Genomic DNA, 22,573 nt, shown 5'->3' with positions numbered 1-22,573 from the left:
ATCATTTTGAAGATATTGACGGTGCGCTTGTAATTTTGAATGATGTGGTGCTTGATCCAGGGAAGCATTCGATGATTACCTTTAAAGAAAATATTAATCCAAATAAAGGAAATAGCTCGAGTGAGGCTGATTCTACTAATAGAGGTACCGATAGTTCTAGCTCTAAAAGTAGAGGTGGTAAAGGTGACTTAGTTTGTATTGGTCGAAAGCTTAATCAAACCATTAGAGATCGTGGGGAAAAGTTTAAATCAGTCAAAACTGCTTGTATTTCCTTTTCCGACTCTATGAAATCCATGGTTGAGTTAATCAACTCTTAACTTAGCAATGAGGTGGACAAATATTCCTTAATTTTTAATGGAAAGCAGTTGGAGGAGGCTAGGCTTCCTAAGCAGTAAGGTTGGTTCTCTTTTCTCTATTTGTTGGTTTTTATGGATTTGCTTGTTTTTTCTTGTAATTATCAAAGATGTGCCAACATCAAGTTTCCCCTAATTTTCCGCAAATACAATGGAGAATACAATCCCAATATTGTTAGTTTGCTTGATACAAGGGTCGATGGAGGCAAAATAGATAAAATCATTACTAGTTTAAGATTTCATTATTCTCACAAGGTGGAGGCTGTTGGGTTTTCTAGGGGCATTTGGGTTGCCTGGAAGGACTCAGTTATAGTTGAAGTAATTCATAACCATCCCCAATTCATTTGCATTCAAGTTCTTAAGGGAGGTTCATTCTCTAAGTATTCACATTGTCTTTGTTTATGGGAGTCCTGATAGACAGAAAATAAGAAAGTTTTGGGAGGGTCTTAATTCATTATTATTGTCTAGAGAAATTCCTTGAGCTGCCATCAAAGATTTTAATGTTTTATTTTTTTCTAGTGACAAAAAAGGAGGTAGTCAGATTAGAGTAGGGTGTCCTTTATTTAGAGAATTTCTTGATAGGGCCAATTTACAAGATTTAGGGTTTAAAGGTCTAGCTTTCAAGTGGCATCGGGGTGGGACCTTTCAGAGGTTTGATAGGGTAATTAGAAATGATGCTTAGATACTTTTCCCAATTTTTGTGTCACTTATCTTCCTAGGCTTAAGTCAGATCATTGGCCGTTATTCTTCTCTTTCAAGCTAGTGGTTAATTTACCTAGGAGGGATCTTTTTAGATTTCTGGCCAGTAGGGTAAAGCATACGAATTTTTCAAGTTTTGTCAAATAAAATTGATGTTTCAATGATAACATGGTTGAGTCTCTGCATCAATTGACCTCAAATATCAAAGACTAGAACAAGTCTGCTTATGGCCATATTGGTACCCATAAAGGTATCTTATGTAGAATGGTTCAAAGGGCTTTGAAAAGGTCAGACTTTGTTATTTTAAGCTAGTTAGAACCGCAAGTTAGGGAGAAATTATAATGTGTTCTACACCACAAGGAGCTGCTATGGAAACAAAAAGCTCAATGTGGTCGGTTGTATTTTGGGGATTGTAATACTAAGTTTTTTCACTCTCACATAATTCAGGGGAGGAAACATAATTGGATTTTTGCTTTGAAAAATGAGGACATTGAATGGATTTATGATGAAGTGGAGCTTCAATATGAGGCGATTAAATTCTTCCAGAAATTCTATGGTGAATAGTAGAAATGAATAATGGATTTACCTCGTAGCTCCTTTCCTAAACTTGATCATAGTGATGTGCTTTTCTTAGGTAAAAAGGTATTAAAGGAAGAGATTAAGGTTGCTCTATTCGATATGGCTCTATTGAAAGCACCAGGTAGTGATGGTTTTCACGCCTTCCTTTTTCAAAGTCAGTGGGACCAAATTGGTGGAGCCATTTGTGAATGGGTTTAGAAAGTTTTTGTTGAATAAGCTATAGACAGAAAGCTCAATAATACTTTGATTGTTCTAATTCCTAAGGTCTTGAATCCCAAAAGTTTCTCTCTATTTCATCTTATCAACCTATGCTCAGTTCTCTATAAACTGGTCATGAAGGTTATTGCTAATCGCTTTAAGGTGATCTTTCCTAGGATTATTGGTTTAGAGCAGACATGATTCATCATTGCGAGAAATATCACAAATAACATCATCCTAGCATAAGAAGTGATTAATTTCATGATAAGTAAAAGCAAGAGCAAGAGATGGATGACAATCAAAATTAACTTAGAGAAGGCATATGATAGGGTACATTAAGAGTTTATTGAAGCTTCCATACAGGCGACCAGTATCCCAGAATTCCACAAAAAGGTTATTATGTCGGCAATCACAAACACAACTACGCAGATCTTGTGGAATGGGGTCCTGACTCAGATGTTTAGTTCGATTAGGGGAATTAGACAAAGGTGTCTTTTATCACATTATCTGTTTGTCTTATGCATAGAATGACTTGGACATATCATTCATTCTTCTTAGAATCCCATTCACATGTCAAGATTAGGGCTGACACTCTTCCATTTTTTTTTTGTAGATGATTTGGTTATTTTTGGCAGAGCTAATTTGGAACATGCCAAAATTATTAAGAAAATACTAGATAATTTTCGTGCCTTTTCTAGACATCGGATCAATGCTCACAAGATGAATGTCTTCTTTTCTAAGAGGGTTGATGAAGACTTTGGGGCGCAATTATGTAGAGTTCTTAACTTCCGTAAGGTCCATAATCTAGGTTCAAATTTGGGTGTTATACTTTTCCATGAAATGACCACTAACAACTCTCTGAGGTTTGTGGTGGATAAGGTCAAGGCAAGACTCCAGTGGTAGGATACAAGGTAGTTATCTTTAGTTGGTAGAGTCACTTTAGTATAGTCAGTTCTTCTCACAATCCCTAGTTATTTTATGCAGTCAATGATGATTACTCAAGGAATTTGTGAGGAGATCGAACGTATTGCCAGACGATTCATTTGGGGGAATTCTAAAGGGAGCAAAAAGATAACCCTTATTAATTAGCAATAAGTTTGTCAACCCAAGGCTTCTAAATGACTTGGGCTTTGACAGTTGAAGGATCAAAATACTTCATTTATGTTAAAATTAGGGTATAACATCTTAACTAACACTGATTCTCTATGGGTTCGTGTTCTCCGATCAAAATGTAGGATGGAGGAAGGCATTCCTAATTGTATTTATCGAGCGAAATTTTTATTTCTATGGAGAGCTCTTTCTAAGATTTGGCCTTTTCTTCGTGAAAGCATTTTCTAGTCACTAGGAAATGACACTAGCACAAGATGTTGGAAGGACAGTTGGATTCTCAAAATTGGACCCTTAATCAACCTTATTCCAGCTCGAAACAATCTTGATATGAACTATTTTGTAACACCCCTTACCCGTACCCGAGGCCGGGATAAGGTACGAGGTGTTACCGGACAAACATACAAACATTAAACTAAAATACGGGCTATAAAATTTCATTCATATTTCAAAACGTTCATTCACTTACACATAGTCCCTTATTTGAGTCTACGAAGCCCAAAACGTACTTTAGAAAGGGTTCGGGACTAAACCGAGAACTTACAAAAATCTTGAAAATTTCTTGCTTTAAGGCTCCACACGCCCGTGTCCCAAAGTCGTGTTCCATACACTTGAGACACATGGTCGTGTTTCACTGTGGAATATACCTAGGCTATTTTCTAAGCTTTGGTCAACCTTAATCTCTTACACACTTATACAAAATCAAAAGCATATAACATGGTATTCATTTAATGATTAAATATTCTCAATTAAACCACAAACATAGCATTTGTATGTCATCATACATGTGTCTCTCATACTCATTTTACCTTGTTTATTATAGTACCACTTATACATTTATACCAAGATTATCATCTTACCAAATATCTTCACTTAATCATCAAGCATTCATATTTAAAACTAGATCATATCTTTTAAAATACCATAATTCAGATCATAAAATAACATGTTTTCCTGAAACATTTCAATTCAACTCCATACCCAACAAGCATTACATTGAGACTAGTCATATATATATATACATGTCATGATACATATCATTCTCTTTCTGTTTTCTTATAAAACATATCATTTATTTCATTATATCAATATTTCATATACCATAGTTTCTATGTATTCCACATATATTTATTTTCCTCTTCCTCCTCTCCATTCCACATCCTTAATGTATATAGCATCCTTGAAGGTACGATTTCACAATTTACTAATAAATTCTCACATCAAACTGTCCACATGAGTTATAGTCACTTACGTATTTATAATTCGAGCTACAGAGCTCCAAATTAAGATCCGTAAATTTCTCCTGAAACTAGACTCACATATCTTTCCACCATAAAATTTTCATAATTTTTGGTTCAGCCAATTAGTACAGTTTATTCATTAAAATTTCCCCTGTTTCACTTTCTGACAGTTCTGACCGCTCTTCACTAAAACTTAATTATCTCACAGTACAGAACTCGGATAATGTTTTTGTTGATTTATCTTGAAAATAGACTCATTAGGAATTTTAAAAATATAAGTTTAATCCTCTAATTATTTTTATCCAAATTGTTTTGATTTTCCAAAGTTAGAATAGGGGATCACGTAATCATTCTGAACCAGTCTCACAAAAACATAAATATCTCAAAATATAGAACTTATTTTCTTGCTCTATTTCTTTTATCTGAAAATAGACTCATTAATATTTAATTTGATATCTCGTTAAGTCTCTGATTCAATTTCTACTATTTTTGGTGATTTTTCAAAATCACATCACTGCTACTGTCCAAAACAGTTTTATTGCTAATTCACTCTTTCACACTTTCTTTGTATTAACCTCATTTTAACATATATATCACAAATCATTTTCACCACATTTCATACATCACAAGTATAGGCCCACGATAAAATCATCCTCATGTATAACTTACTTGTTTATAACCTCACCACATCCTGGTCACTTAATGAACACATCCTTCACATAATCAAGTTCCTGCACTTATTCATCACAAAACTCACAAAGCAATACATAGAGAGTCTCCCGTTGAACACTTCGGATCAATCCTCGATACTTGGTGATTTCAGCACATAGCTCCACCCATCATATAGTTCGGATCTCTTGTACACATGGTGAACACTCAGTACCACCCATGTGACCTAGCCAATTTATCTCGTAGCTCTCTTGTCTACATGGTGTCCTTCACCTGGAACCACGCATGCGACATAGCTACATATATCCCGTAGCTCTCTTGTTTACATGGTGTACACATAGTATCACCCATGCGACCTAGCTACATCATAATGTCTTGTAGCTCTCTTGTACACATGATGTGCACTCAGACCATACATGTGACCTAGCTACATACTATCTCAGATCATCCAATCTTTCCAAGGTTCAACCGGATTTCTCTCTTTTCCAACAATTTCACCAATCAAGTAATTATCCACAAACATATTTCCAATATTATTATAAAATATCATAATACAAGTAATATTGATGTATTACTTACATATAAACTTACATCTCATTTAATATCAAGGCAATAACATTAAATTACACATTGCCTTATTAAAAATTATATGAACTTACAATTTCCCATAATATCTATAATCATAGAAATCACATTTATGTATGATAATTCAATGCACTTCATGTACCATAGACATATTTTAAATCAATTCATAAACTTGGCACCATAATCATTTAATTTAATATAACTCAATTAATTCACTAAATTTAACTTTCAAATATAAATTACAAAGATTATTGTCAGTATTATTATCATACCAACTTACATACTTTCAACACCTCGAAATCATAATTAATATATCAATTTTACATTGAAACATGCATAAATTAATGCTTATTATACATATGAACTTACCTCGACACTAAAATGACCATTTTACCAACTTTCCCAATTTTTGATTTTTCTCTCATTCTAGGTTCAAATCTCATTTTTCGGGATCTAAAACATCATATTTTACTTATTTAATTAATTTAATATTCAAAACAGTCCTTAACTCAAACTTTGGAAAAATTACAAATTTGCCCCTAAACTTTTGCATATTTACACTTTTGCCCCTAGGCTCGGGAATTAAACTTCATCCCTTATTCTTATGTTTTATGACATGCTGATCACTTTTCCCTTCTATGGCAACATCAAATTCTCACTCTAACATATACTTATGACTATTAGGTATTTTTATCGATTAAGCCCTTTTACTCGTTTTCACTCAAAACCGAATAGCACAAGTTGTCTAACATAATTTAAAACCTCATATTCTATCATAAAACAGCAAAATAAACACATTTCACCTATGGTTATTTTTCCAAATATGAACCCTAGCTTAAATTATTGCTAGAATAAGCTTAATCAAATTACCGGGATTCCAAAAACCCAAAAACGTAAAGAACTTGAAAAACGGGGTTAGAACGAACTTACTATTGAGCTTGGAAAGCTTGAAAGCCCTAGACATGGCTTCCCCCATGCTAATTTTGGCCTCTATGAAAAAGATGAGTCAATTTTGGCTTTATTTTCTCTTTTTATTTCTTTTAATTACCAAATGACCAAAATGCCCTTCCTTACTAAGCTTTCAAAAATTCCATCCATGTCCAATTTTTGTCCATCACTTAGAAATTGGTAAAATTCTATTTAAGACCTCCTAATTAATGTTTCAAAGCAATTTCATACTAGAAACTTCTAGAATGCAAGTTTTGCAACTTATTCAATTTAGTCCCTAACTTCAAATTGAGCACTTTATGCATAGAATTTCTTCACGAAATTTTCACACAATCATGCAATCATATCATAGACCTCAAAATAATCATAAAATAATTATTTCTATCTCAGATTTTGCAGTCTCGAAACCTCTGTTCCAACTAGACCCAATTTTGGGCTATTACATATTTCCTGTGGGAGATGGATACGGAGGAAAGATCGTGGAACTTAGACCTTTTTTCGGGTTTGGCTACCAGATGAGATTATTAATCTCATTGTTAGCATTCCACCCCCAAATCTTTCTGCTGGTTTAGACAATCTTTATTAATAATAATGTGACAAGATAATGATGAATATGAATATTTATTAAAGAACTTAAAGATTCTTCATTTATCAAGAGTTGTTTTTTCTCAACGAAGATTTAGTAAATCGCACTAGCAAAAGTTTAAATTAAAACTCTTGCATTTTTTTTAAGGAAATATGGACCCATTTATCCTATAGTAGATATTCTGATAGATGTATCTACAAGTTAATTACATGTGAGTAATCAATTTGCAACCTGTAGTTTGCGAGATTACTTGATTTGTTTAAGAGCATAACTTTTAGATTATGCAATCAAGACAATTCTTGCTAATGGTTGTGAGTTTATTTCTCAAGCTTTCAATGATTATTAAATGCTAGATTGTCAATGAGAGTAACCAACGAAAAAGCCTATTGTTTATACGTATAAAATAGTTTAGCAAAATTTATAAAGTGTCTCAAGTAAGTAGTTAAACCATATCTTCTGAAAACAATTTTTTTTATACATGTACAAGCCAATTTTGGGCCCTAAACCAAACAACCCAATTACCTTTTTACAACAGACCCAACAAGCTAAACCCAACAAATCTCTTAGCCCATAACCCAACCTAACCCAAGGACTAAAAACCCAACTAACCTACCCAAGACCCAGCAGAAACCCAAACCCTAGCCCAAATCACAAACCCAACTAGCCCATGACCTATCTTCAGAAACCTGAAACCCTAAGCCCCACTTTGCCAAGAACACCCATACCCCTAAACCACTTGCGCGACCACTCTCATTTCACGCGTCGACACCATCTGCCACCGCATGCTTCTTCTCCACCACCAGCACCTCCATACCCTGCAACACCACCCGACACCTGCAAGAAGATCACGAAAAGACAAGAATATTAGATTAACATTTGTAAGCGGTTATAAAAACAAAAGGAAAATGCTTTGTAAAAGGGTCGACAGTTTGAAAACAGAAAATATAAGAAATCATTTTGAAAAAACCCTAAGCGATAGCAATTCTTTCCTCAGCATTAGATAAACAGAAAAGCAGCCAAACAAAGGGAAGATCCCAGATCACAGAACCAGAAACTAAATCTTAAGGTGAAAATTCCATCGTTTATTTTTTAGTTTTACTTCCAAACACTTTTCTAGCATTTACAATACATATATAAATAAATAATAACAAAACTTAGAATATAAAATAATAAAATAAAAATAAAAAATCAGATTTTTACCTTTCCGCCATCACAGGCGTGGTGGTGGCAGGCCAACGACGGACGGTGGTCCGGCGGCCGTCCGGCGACCGGACCCCTGGCCGGAGTCCCACCGGAGCTCCCTCTCCCTCTCTCCTTTCTTTTCTCTCCCTCTCCTCTCTTCTTTTTTTTTCTTCCCCTTCTCAAATGATTTTTTTACAAAATTTTTAACTTATATAGGGACCAAACGGTGCGTTTGGTCCCCCTTAATAAATAAACGACACCGTTTAGGCCTTGGATCGGTCGACCCACCCTAACCCGCCAGATCCGCGTGTTTTGAAGCGGAAGGGTTATTTGCTAATCAGCCCTTCCGCATTTTCAATGTTTTAAATCAAGTTTATTGTAACACCCGCATCGAGACCGTTTCCGAGTCGAACACGAGGTGTTAACGGACTTAATTCATTAATTAAACAATTTCATACAATTCATTTTAAAATTTCCAGACAAGCTGGCTAACTGCATCACAGTCGCTTTAAAAATCATATCTCGAGTTACGAAACTCGAAATCCAATTCCGTAAATTTTTCCTGAAACTAGACTCATATATATATCTACTAATTTTTTCTAGAATTTTGGTTGGGCCAATTAGTACAGTTTATTAGTTAAAGTCTCCCTGTTTCAGGGTTCAACTACTCTGACCTCAGTGTATTACGAATCAGATATCTCCTGTACAGAGCTTCAATGACTATGCCGTTTATCTCTAATAAAACTAGACTCAATAAGGAATCTGTACATATAAAGCATGACTTCTAATTATCTTTGTAAAATTTATGGTGAATTTCCAAAATCAGAACAGGGGATCCAGAAATCGCTCTGGCCCTATTTCACAAAAATTTAAACATCTCATAAAATATAGCTCATATACCTGTTTCGCTTATTCCATATAAAAATAGACTCATCAAGCTTCGATTCCATAACTTATTCATTATTTAATTCCATTTCTACTATTTTTAGTGATTTTTCAAACTCACATTACTGCTGCTGTCTGAATCTATTTTATGGTAAATTTTACCTATTTCATGGTTTCCATGGATTAGCTAGCAATTTGACATACATAATACCAAATATGATCATGATTAGCCATTCCAATGGCTAATCATTACCAAGCATTTCTATCTCCATACCACTCAATAACCATATCATAAGACCATATATACAAAATGATTATAATGCTATACATGCCATACTCAAAATATACAAGCCATTATGTCAAGATGGTATACGGATAGTGTGAGCGTGCCTCCGACCGTTTCGATTTCCGAGCTGGCTTGTCAACACTACAAGGAATGAAAAGGAGGAGTAAGCATAAATGCTTAGTAAGCTCACATGCAAATAGCAAGTAACATAACCATATAAGCAAACATAAAACATCATTTGCATAATCATCACCAAGACATTCATATCACCTTTTCATTTATCATCTTACCATATTGTTGTTATATCGAGTTTTCAACCCGAGGGTTAAGTACATACCTGTTCAAATTATCCATTTCACAACACTTACCAATACGTCCCTTTCATCTTGAGTATTCCTCCATTTGAGTAGAACTTTACCCGTTGAACACATCGAATATAATTCGGATACATGGAAAGTTTGCACATAAGTGCCACATATGTAGCCAAGCTACCATGTAACCCGCCCATAAGTGAACTCGGACTCAACTCAACGAGCTCGGGCGTTCAGATCCATAAGTGAACTCGGACTCAACTCAACGAGTTCGGATGCCTAGTTACATCTCACGAACTCGGACTCAACTCAACGAGTTCGGACGTCAGATCCATAAGTGAACTCGGACTCAACTCGACGAGTTCGGATGCTCAACCATCCTAGTGACATGTCACTTGTATCCTAATCTATTCCTAAGGTTCAAACGGGATTTTCCTCGAACACATATCCTTGCCATCTTCCGTAAAATACCGAAACCAATACTCGGTAGCACTTTATATTTAACAGATAATACACATATCTTGCATTTTATTCGAAAATAACCACAAAGCATATATTTCATGATAAAATCAGCATATCATATATTTAACATCAATAACTTAAAAATAACAATTATGCTACATTATTTACACATGAACTTACCTCGTATGCGAAAATGGCTATTTTACCATTTCAATCCACAACTTGGTATTTTCCCATTTTAGCCCAATTTCAGTTTTCCTTGCTCTATCATTTAAAATATAGTCTAATTGGGACTCACATTATTCAAATTGACCCAAAATCATATTTTGGAAAAATTACAATTTTGCCCCTAATCTTTTGCATATTTACACTTTTGCCCCAAAGCTCGTAAATTAAAATTCAGCCAATTTTCTTATGTTTTATGACATGCTGATCATTTTTCCCTTCTATGGCAACATCAAATTCTCACTCTAACATGTACTTATGACTATTAGGTATTTTTACCGATTAAGCCCTTTTGCTCGTTTTCACTTAAAACCGAGTAGCACAAGTTGTCTAACATAATTTAAAACCTCATATTCTATCATAAAACACCAAAATACACAAATTTCACCTATGGGTATTTTTCCAAATATAAACCCTAGGTTAAATTATTGCTAGCATAAGCTAAATCGAGCTACCAGGACTCCAAAAACGTAAAAATCATTAAAAACGAGGCTAGAACGAACTTACAATCGAGCTTGGAAGCTTGAAAAACCCTAGCCATGGTTTCTCCTTGCTATATTCGGCCATGGGGTTGAAGATGAGCAAAATTGGCTTTTAATTTTGTATTTTAATTCATTTTACCCCTAAATGACCAAAATGCCCTTACTACTAAACTTTCCAAAATTCCATCCATGTCCAATTTTGTCCATAGACTTAGAAATTGGTAAAATTACTCTTTAAGGACCTCTAATTAATAATCTAATTCAATTTTATGCAAAATACTTCTAGAACACAAGTTTTGCAATTTATTCAATTTAGTCCCAAATTTCAAATTAAGCACTTTATGCATAAAATTTCTTCACGAAATTTTCACACAATCATGCAATCATATCATAGACCTTAAAATAATCATAAAATAATTATTTATATCTCGGATTTTGTGGTCACGAAACCACTATTCCGACTAGGCCCAAAATCGAGGATATTACAACTCTCCCCCTTCGAGGATTTTCGTCCCCAAAATCTTACCGTAAAAGTGGTCTTCACTTTTAATCTCATATTTGGTGTCAAGAACTTGCACTTAGACTGTACCTCCAATACATCTCTTCAATTTCTCATATGATCTAAAAGCTTACGCCTCAACTCTCAACCGTTCTTAAATTTTCAACCCTTCTCAATTTCCCATGATATCATGACATAAAACCGGATCTCAACTTGATTTAATGGAGACCGAATTCCAAGAAATCGACAATTAAAGAGACCTGAAATTCCATGAATCTGATGAGTAGGAATTCATTCAATACAGATGTGATTTATAGATCTCGCCAAACATTTAACAATAGGATACATCCCATTTTCCTTTTTCCGCCATAGAAATAATTCTGATATGGCCTCAAGAATAATCCTTCTCATTTCCATCCCAATATCAACATTGACAAGGATAATTTTGATAGATCCCAATGCTCGGCTTTAACCCCTTTAACAACTCCGATTTTATGTAACATCGGATGCTCTAAACTATCACATTACCTCACTGTCTTGAAACACATCACAATTCATACAACAATACATTACTGAAAGTTAGGAAGTCATTGCTCAATGTAGACTAGTCTAGTTCAGACGCTTCGGTTACCAATATTCTCATCTATCCGAACTCTGTCAACATGTAATAAACTTTTCAGCTTTCACAAGATGGAAACCTTATCATTCAGTAGTGACTTAAACTAATATTCAACTCTTTCTATTAAATATAGACTTCTCGCTCAAACTATTTACTCTTTGATCTGTACAAAATGAAATTCTATTATCAAACTTGGGAAAATAATCCGACATAATTGTCACATGAAATCTTTCAAATAAATAATTTACCATACCGACTAAAACTCGTGCTTTTATCACCTATGCCTTTACTCGATGTCAAATCCTTACACGTAAATTAGAAAAATCCCAATACTAAAATCACCACATTACCAAGATCAAATTAGAAGTATAGTCATATTTGACATGATTATCACGAGTGAAGAACGACTTGAACATGAGTCATAATTGACAAATTATGGAACAAAGATAACAAGAAAACCGAATAAAGAAATCCAAGATAGAGAAACCCGAATAAAGAAATCCGAATAAAGAGATCCAGGATAAAGAAACCCAAGATACGATACTATGCCGAGAATCGAAAACCAAATTCATAGAGAAAATACGAGAATACCTCGATAATTCTTCAAAGAAAGAAAGTCCAAAAGAAAACATCATTTAATCCCACTGAAATCAAATATAACAAGATCAATATATCTTCCCATACATATATATCGATGAAGCATCAAGTAGAAGAAACAGAATCATAATATCATATGAATTCTCTCATCAATTCTTATCGATTTAAATGAAATAGAATACCCGATGAAATAGAGCAATATAAATTATAAACCAGTCAGACTACCAATGCTTTCATCCAACACCAAATTACACAAATTTCACCTGTAACACCCCTAACTCGTGACCGACGCCGGTGTCGGACACGAGGGGTTAACGGCCAAATCCTCTCAAGATACCAACCAATTTGACATTACCAGTCAGACTGGAAAACTGCGTCACCGTCGCCTTAAAAATCATATCTCGAGTTTCAAAACTCGGAAACTGGTTTCGTAAATTTTCCCTGAATTTAGACTCATATACCCATCCATGAATTTATTTTTAGAATTTTTGGTTGGGCCAATTGGTACAGTTTATTAGTTAAAGTCACCCATGTTACAGGGATCGACTGCTCTGACCTTCGCACGTTACAACTTGAATATCTCTCTGTACAGGGCTTTAATACTGGTGCCGTTTGTTTCTAATGAAACTAGACTCAAAATGGAATCTGTACATATAAGGCATGACTCCTAATTCTTTCTGGATAATTTATGGTAAATTTCCAAAGTCTCGACAGGGGACCCAGAAACCGTTCTGGCCCTGTCTCACGAGAACTTTAATATTTCTCAGTATACTGCTCATATGGTCGTTTCGTTTCGTCCATATAAAAATAGATTCATAAAGGTTCAGTTCCATAATTTACTCACTATTTAATTCTACTTCTACTATTTTTAGTGATTTTTCAATCTCATCTCACTGCTGCTGTCCGCAACAGTTACTGCAGTAGACTATGCCAATTTCATGAATTTTTCCTTGGCCTTAATCATCCATTATACATGACACAAATTATGGCCACCTTATCAAAATTTGAGTTTCTTAGACTCATGGCTATAGGTTCTAGCATCCCACTCGACGACCACATAGGCCATTTTCACATGGCTTAAAGTTTACAACCCACAATTCGACAAAATATAATAGCCTATACATGCCAAATGTTCTTCAACAACAAAAACAATACCACAAGATTTCAGCCGGTGTGATGACTTCAACGACGGTCCCGATCACGCAAACAATACGAGTCCGAGAGACCTAAAATGGGTGACAAGAAAAAACACCGAGTGAGTTTACAACTCAGTAAGTCATAAGCATTCATCAATCCACTGATAAAGTTACTACAACATGAAACAATAAACGAGGCTAGGTACTCATCCATATCGAATCTATACCAAGTCATACATCCACATTTCATATTCTACACAACAAGATATTTGAGGCATTTTCACACACTAACTCATTTCCACCACAATCATACAATTTCAATCACCACATAGATTTAAGGCTTACCAAATTCAACCCCAAGCATGAACATATTTTCTATTCGTCATGAGCTCGAGGTACTTACCCGATCCGCTGTCCGGATTAGCTCGATAATGTCGCACACTCAGTGCCAATTGTAATGCAAGAGCATATAGTGAATCCGCACACTTAGTGCTATATGTATTCAACTCGCACACTTAGTGCTATATAATCAAACTCGCACACTTAGTGCTGTACAATTTAAACCCGCACACTTAGTGCCAATCTTGTCACCGTATCCATTTATACCCGCACACTTAGTGCCGAGACCAATACCTTATGTATTTTGCTGCCTTTATACATTCAACAATGGCATCATTCCATACACATACATTTCCATTTACACACCAACTCATTTAAACACATTTGCATATATATATTGATCATTTAAATCAACACCAAATATACGCTTAATGACTTACCTTGTGTTGGGTAAAACAGTCCAAGTCGGCTACTCGATGACCTTCGCTTTCCCTTGCTTGATTCTCCTTCTTTAACTCCTTGAGCTTAATCAATAAATCAACTAGTTTAACCCTCTTGCTAAACATTCATAATTCAATTACACATGCATATGTATGTTTGTATATTTGGCAACCATCCTCACTTATTACCCATTTGGTCAACAATCTAAGCCAAGATAAGGCTTCAATATGGTTGCCTCTAACCGAATACATGCACACCAATCTACTTCCTTTGGCCGAATATGCATGTCTATGTGGAGGGCAATTTTACACTTAATACTACACAAAGAAAACAGCATACATTTTCCTAATTAACGATTACATATTGTAGTTCTATACACATCTCTCATTTATTTCATAACCAAACAACATCACAAGCAAATAGACACCTTAAAATAGTATGCATGTCATACCAATTCATCATGTGCAAACATATATTCATGTAGGTGCAATGGCGAATTCTCAAGTGGCTTATATCCAAATATACACACATATCCAAAGCTTAAATCTTACTTACCATGCAACATGCATGAATCATACTTATGGATATAACATGGCGAATACCACAACACCATACCGCTTCAATTTGGTCATGGTTAAACAAAGAACTTAGTATCTCATTCAAAATGCTAAAAGAAAATCTAAGAATCCCCAATCCACCATCACATGAATCATTATCAAGCTTGATATTTAGCATGCAATGGCATTAACACCATATTCACTTTGGCGAATTTCATTCCCATGACATAACAAAGATTTGAACCATGGGCTAACAAGAACATCAAGCTAGCAACTAAAATATACATGAATCTCATGACAAAACATCAAACTTACCTTAATCTAGGTACAAGTATGGCCAAACCTCCTCCTAAACCTCTTCCAAACCAACATGAAACAAGAATTCCTTCCTTCTTCCTTAGAATTTTCAGCCCAAAGGAAATGAAAATGATGAACAAAAATTCTTCTTTCTTTCTCCACACTCACGGCAATGGGCATGTATGAGACCATTTTTTTTTTTTTTGTTCCCTTTCATTATTAAATTCCCATGCTCACTATTTTATTTTTTCTTACATACACCATTGTCCCAACATGTTTTATGACATGTTTTTACCCATAATCTCTTGTCATGGCCGGCCACTAACTATTAGGGGGAATTTGACATGCAAGTCCTCCCTTGACTACATGCACTATTAGGTCCTTATAGATTAGCCTATCACTTTTCAAAAGTGTCACACAAGCCCTACTAACTAAATTCACATGCTATCGGCTAAATCGAAGCTTGAAATTTTCACACATTCATAATTACATATTCTAGACAATAAATATTACGTTCAAACATTTCGGTGACTCGGTTTAGCGGTCCCGAAACCACTTCCCGACTAGGGTCAATTTTGGGCTGTCACATCACCTATGGGTATTTTTCCAAATATAAACCCTAGGTTAAATTATTGCTAGCATAAGCTAAATCGAGCCACCGGGACTCCAAAAACGTAAAAATCATTAAAAACGAGGCTAGAACGAACTTACAATCGAGCTTGGAAGCTTGAAAAACCCTAGCCATGGTTTCTCCTTGCTATATGCGGCCATGGGGTTGAAGATGAGCAAAATTGGCTTTTAATTTTGTATTTTAATTCATTTTACCCCTAAATGACCAAAATGCCCTTACTACTAAACTTTCCAAAAATTCCATCCATGTCCAATTTTTGTCCATAGACTTAGAAATTGGTAAAATTACTCTTTAAGGACCTCTAATTAATAATCTAATTCAATTTTATGCAAAATACTTCTAGAACACAAGTTTTGCAATTTATTCAATTTAGTCCCAAATTTCAAATTAAGCACTTTATGCATAAAATTTCTTCACGAAATTTTCACACAATCATGCAATCATATCATAGACCTTAAAATAATCATAAAATAATTATTTATATCTCGGATTTTGTGGTCACGAAACCACTATTCCGACTAGGCCCAAAATCAGGATATTACATTTATATTTATTTATAATCTGGCCCTAAAATTCGATCTGTTTTACAATTTGGCCCCGTTTAATATGTTGAGTTTTAAAGGCTTGGGGATATTGCGCCTTTGGTCCCTCCAGTTCATGCGCGCATTGTAATTTAGTCCGATTCCCAGTTTTGTTTCTAATTTTGTCCCACGAATTCCGTTTTGATTACGATTTCATCCTTTCCGTTTTTTATCCTGAAATAGTTTTTTTTTTAAAACATTAGTTTTACTACATTATTATATTATTATTGTTGCTTATTATCATTATTTTTGTAAATATGTTATTATACTTAATATGTACTATTATTTTTAAAATATTAGTGAACTTTATATGTATATATTATATTTATGTATATTTTAGCATTATTACATATACATACATATATATATTTACAAAGTATTGTATTTAGTTGTTTATAACATCATTACTCTTTAATATGTACATATTACATATGTATTTTAACACTATATCATATATACATTTTTACAAAGACGTACATATTTTTATTATTGCTTTTCTTTTTCATATTATTATTATAATATATATATTATATATTTATGTATATTATTATATATATTTTTAATGTTATGTATTGTATATTTCTTACTGTTCGTATACTTTTACGTCGTTGTAATTATATTTTTTATTATTAGTTATATATTTTTTATACATACTATTTCATGTATGTATTTTTTACATGTTATCCTTATTATTTGTATTTACATTAGCATATGTCTATATAGATATCTTTAACATATATATATATATATATATATATATAGGCATATATTTATGTAACATTATTAATATTCATTTTCCACATTATTATGATATATATATTATGTAAATATCTTAACATTATTATATTATATATGCATTTATATATATTACGTATGTATATATACCTTTTAATATTATATTTCTATATTATGTAAATATTAGTTTAAATATTGTATTGTATATACATATCCATAGTACCATGTTACATATATTGTGTATATACTTGTTTTCTTACCCTATTATATTTATTGTTAATACATTTATTTATTTATTTTTTTTTTGTATATATACGTGTATACATACCCTTTTGTAATATTATTTTTTTACACATATATCTATATATTTTATTTTATTGTTGCTAGTTATGTACTTTTTACTATCTTATATGCACTTCAAACACTATACGTATAATATATTTCTAACACTATTACTATTTATATGTATATTTTACGATATACTCTTAATTATCTTCATACGTGTATTCATTGTATTCTCATTACGTTCTCGTATTCAATGCTAACAACGCATTTGATCTTGCATGCATGGTTATTATTTCCTAATATTATTGTTATGTTTGTTATTTGTTTCAAATGTATCAAACCGTTTCATTTGCTTATTTTCATTCCAGTATCAATTATGTCTTGCATTCTCTTGAAAATTACGTCCGGTTCTTTAATTAATTTCAATAGTCAAGGCAATATACCGATTTAACATTAAGTCATCGAGTTCATCGCTATGTTGGGTGAACGTCAACTGACCCGTGTTAAAGCGATATACCCTTCTAAAAGAAAAACGGAATAAACTAAAATTTCTTGTTTTTTAATCGGATCACGACTAAATTTTACATTGAACCCGTATTCTCGAAAATCAAGACAACCTGTGTTTATGAGATACCAATTTTTGGGCGTCGCGAGGCTGCTAATACCTTCCTCGCAGAATCGACTCCGAACCCTAATTTTTCTCGGCTTTTAATGTAGACCTAAACTCACCCTTTTATTTGTTTTAAAAGAAGTCGACAGTGTCGGTCACACCTAATAAAAAGGATCGGTGGCGACTCCGGTTTATTTTAAATTAAATTTCAATTTCCAAGTTTTAAATCGCCACAATTAGCGACCTAAAATAGATAAATTTTTACGTCGCATAGTTTGGCGACTCCATCGGGGACAAAACTTGCGAGTCGAGTCGAATTAAACACGTTTTGTCAAAATTTTCAAATTTCTTTGTTCAAAGTAAATATTTGGTCGTGATCCCAAAATCTCGCTTTCAAAATTCATGCATTTGTATCGTGTTGTAAATATTTTTCTAACTTGTTATTTGGTTGTTTTTCGTTTTCAATTTTTATGGTTTTAATTTTGGTTTAGTTCCTTTAAGTAAAACGCAAAGGTTTATGAGTTTTCCCACACCGCACTTTCATTTTCGCATAACATGAGCTCTCTACCCGGCTCCGTCCGCTTAAGTGAAAGTAAACGCTACGCTTCGTGAGTTAACTCGTCCCTCCGACAAAGCTAGTGAATACTTTCGGGTTACATATGACTTATGCTTTCGTGAGTTAACTTGTCCTCCGCATAGGCATAAGTAAATGTAATCCTCGAATTGAACTCATGAGCCCGTGATGGGTTATGACCGAGGCTTCGTGCTAATTTTAGCAGATGATAGGACGAACAATTCGAGTACTTGTCTAGAACCGATACTGCATATAATGAACCATACGAGCTATCCAATTAGAGCCATGCCGAACCTCTGTCCGCTTATAGTCACCAAAATAAGTACACGGGAAATGCCTTTTGCCTTTCGTTTACACTATTTATGCAAAATAATTGGATCGGGTAGTTTAGTTTATTTTTCAAAGTATATTTGTTGTGTTTACTAACCAAGTTTGTTTGTTTTTATTTTTATCATGCATCATAGGCATCATATTAGGAAGGTGTTGATTAAAGGTTGGTTGCCAAAAACGGGTTTCGATGGAGGAGTCAATTACACAAATCACCGAGAAGAATGCCGTGGAAAGGGACCGGTCTCTAAAACTCGAGAGGGACAAGGGGATAGTCTTGGTGTCTTTGCCAATTTGCCCGAACAAATAACGTGAATGTTCGCCAAAATAACCTCAAGATTTGGTTCAAATTTGGAATCGGTGGGATTCGACACTAGAGACATTTTCACCGAGAGGTATGGAGATATAGCTCACCGATCACCATCCGTGTAGACAAACAGTTGATTCAAGCCATGGTTCGGTTCGGGACCCACTTATCGTTGTTTCACCTTCAATCAAGAAGACATGACTCACCATAGAAGAGTATCTTGCTTTACTCGCATCGACAATGTACAATTCGGCAAAATATATGTGAAGGAGCCTAAGCCGATGACCTTCAAGAAAAAGTTAGTAAGACTGACAGACATGACCGATGCATGGGCTGAAAAACAGATAAAGAAGAAGAACGAAACCATTTGCATTCCATGGTCCTCCCTACGAGATTTGACTCTGAACCATCCCGACATGCTAAAAAGGGTAAATCTATTCGCTTTGGCCATTTATGGTTTGGTTATTTTCCCAAAGGTTCTCGGACATCTCGAAGTTGCAGTAGTTGATTTTTTCGAAAGGTTAAAACAAGGAATCAACCCTGTCCCAACCATCCTAGCCAAGACCTTCAGGTCCTTGAGTAGTTGTCGAAGAAAAGGGGAGGGACGATTTATCGGATGCGCGCAGTTGCTCAATGTTTGGATTTTGAGTCACTTCTGGAAGGTAGAGCGCACTCCATTCCATATGTTTTCTAAAACATTCTCCCCGCTAGAAGCTTTCCTCAAGAAAGAATGGCCGAAGGAAGCCACCGAGCAACATTGGGTATCAGTCTTTCAGAATCTTCGCGCCGAGGATATAACATGGAGAGCACCCTGGATCCGTCCTTCTGTTCTGCTATACAAATGTGGAAGCCAAGATTGGGTACCTTTACTTGGGTTATGGGGAGGAGTTGGATATGCTCCGCTATTAGTTCAAAGGCAATTTTCTTCGCGACAATTCCTCCCCGAACCGGAGGATTAGCACAATTCGAGTTCGCTTTCACGGGTGAAGGATATATGAAGAGAGTCCGAGACACTTGCAAAGTCTTGGAAGGAAATTCATTTCATGGAATTAGCCTTGTATGCTGATACCCTTACCCAAGATTACAACGTATGGAGGAAGCAACGGTAAATAGTCGCAAATCTCGACAACAAACCACCCCATCCGAATCCTTTCTCAAGGAAATGCCGCTTGAGCTAGAAATGGCAAGACAAGAATTGAGCGAGAAAAGGCCAAGATGTCTCGAGACCTTAGTGCCCTTCAAGAAGAAAACTATCAATCAAGATTGAAATTCAAAGTTGAAAGATCCGAATCGAAAAGGTACAAAGAGAAGCCGAGATTGTGAGAAACGACTTAAGGGACCTTCATTTGGAAAACAAGAAATTAAGAAACACTATAAAGAATAGCGGGTTGGGCAAGTCGACAGCAGAATGGAAGGAAGAAATTAGCAATATCAAGGGAGGAATGGAGTTTTGAAAGGGAAAAGCAAAGAAAGAGGAGGAAAAGGTCATGCTATGTGATAGAGTTAAGAAGGAAGAACGCCGAGTATGAAATAGCGACTGCAGAATTGGCGAATAGTCAGTCTGAACATCAAGAATTAAAAAGGAAAACACGAGATCTAGAAAATATGCTGCAATCTCATCAACAACAATTAGATAACCTTCTAGAGGCTCTAGAAGAAAAGAGTGAGCAGTACGATAGGGACATTCACACGTATGAAGGAACTCTCAAAGAAAAGGAAATGCAACTCGGCTTCTTGATCAATGAAATTCGCAAAGCGGCTATGCAAGTTGTTCAATTATCGATGAAGTCAAGTTCTCGCTACCAATTCCTCCGAGCCAAAGATCGAACATATCGAGTTTTAGAGCAAGTAAAGAAACAAGGCAATGTGGCTAGGAAATTTGTGTAACCATTGAAAATGGAAACTTTGTGTAATAGGCTATGTTGATCAATGAAATGCCTAAATATGGGGCTACCTTGAAATTAACACCAATTTTTGCATTCCTTGCATAATTAACATATTAACATTTTGACATTCGTACATTCATTCATGCATTCATCCATACATTGCATATCCCATACTCGGTCATTGAAGACAAAATATATAATTCGCAGTTGTAATACCACAAGATCGGAACCACGTCATCAAGATATAAACGCAGCCGACAAGCTAGAGTGATGGAAGTGAATTCAATGAGAGAATTGAAAGGATGGAAAGGACTCAAAAGAATTACAAGAGCAACGGCCAAATCACAACAAGAGACGAGAGACCTAATGATGAGATCTCGAGAGGAATCACTCGAGCAAAGAGATCAAATGGCCAAAATGATGGAGATGATGTCAGCTCTAGTTAAAGGGAAAGGACCCATGCGGAGCCCTGACATTGAAGAATCTCGATCAAGAATTCACCACGATCAGGATCCACTCTATCCCCCAGGATTCACTCCACCATTCGCATATACAACACAAAGAGGGTGCACTCAAGGGGAACCCACTGGCTTGGAACATCGACCCATGCCACCTGCTCCACCCACTAATTTGGGGCAAGAAATATTCGCGTCAAGCCCAGGGGATAGTCCTGCTGATCCACTAGTTCCAGACATGGATGACCCAGCAGAGGTAGCCAAGTTGAAATCGGATAACCATGACGCAAAATATAGGAGTCTAGAGGAAAGACTCAAAGCGATAGAAGGCACTGAAGTCTTCTCCGCACTAGGTGCCAAAGAACTCATCTGTACCGATCCGATTTTGCCCCAAAGTTTAAAGTACCTGATTTTGAGAAGTATGATGGGACAAGATGTCCAAAGGCGCATTTGGTCATGTTTTGTCGAAAAATGACTGGTTATGTGAACGAGGATAAACTACTCATACATTGCTTCCAAGATAGTCTAACAGGGTCAGCTCTCCGGTGGTACAATCAACTTAGTAGAGAAAAGATTCGATCTGGAAAGACTTGGCGTCAAGATTTTGCGATCAATACAAGCATGTATCGGAGATGGTGCTGCATCGTATGACCTTGCAAATGATGGAGAAGAAACCAGCAGAATCCTTTAGACAATATGCGCAAAGATGGAGAGATATCTCGGCCCAAGTGGAGCCTCCACTGACTAAGACTGAGATAACAGTCCTTTTCATCAATACTCTGAAAGCACCATTCTATGACAAGTGGTGGGAAGTGCTACGAAGGATTTTTCGGATATCGTAATATCTGGTGAACTCATAGAGAATACCGCCAAGAGCGGCAGAATGGAAGGATCAAGGC

Source organism: Gossypium arboreum, chromosome 9 (assembly GCF_025698485.1).
Source record: "Gossypium arboreum isolate Shixiya-1 chromosome 9, ASM2569848v2, whole genome shotgun sequence".
NCBI classification, from domain to species: Eukaryota; Viridiplantae; Streptophyta; class Magnoliopsida; order Malvales; family Malvaceae; genus Gossypium; species Gossypium arboreum.
This window is presented reverse-complemented; position numbering follows the sequence as displayed.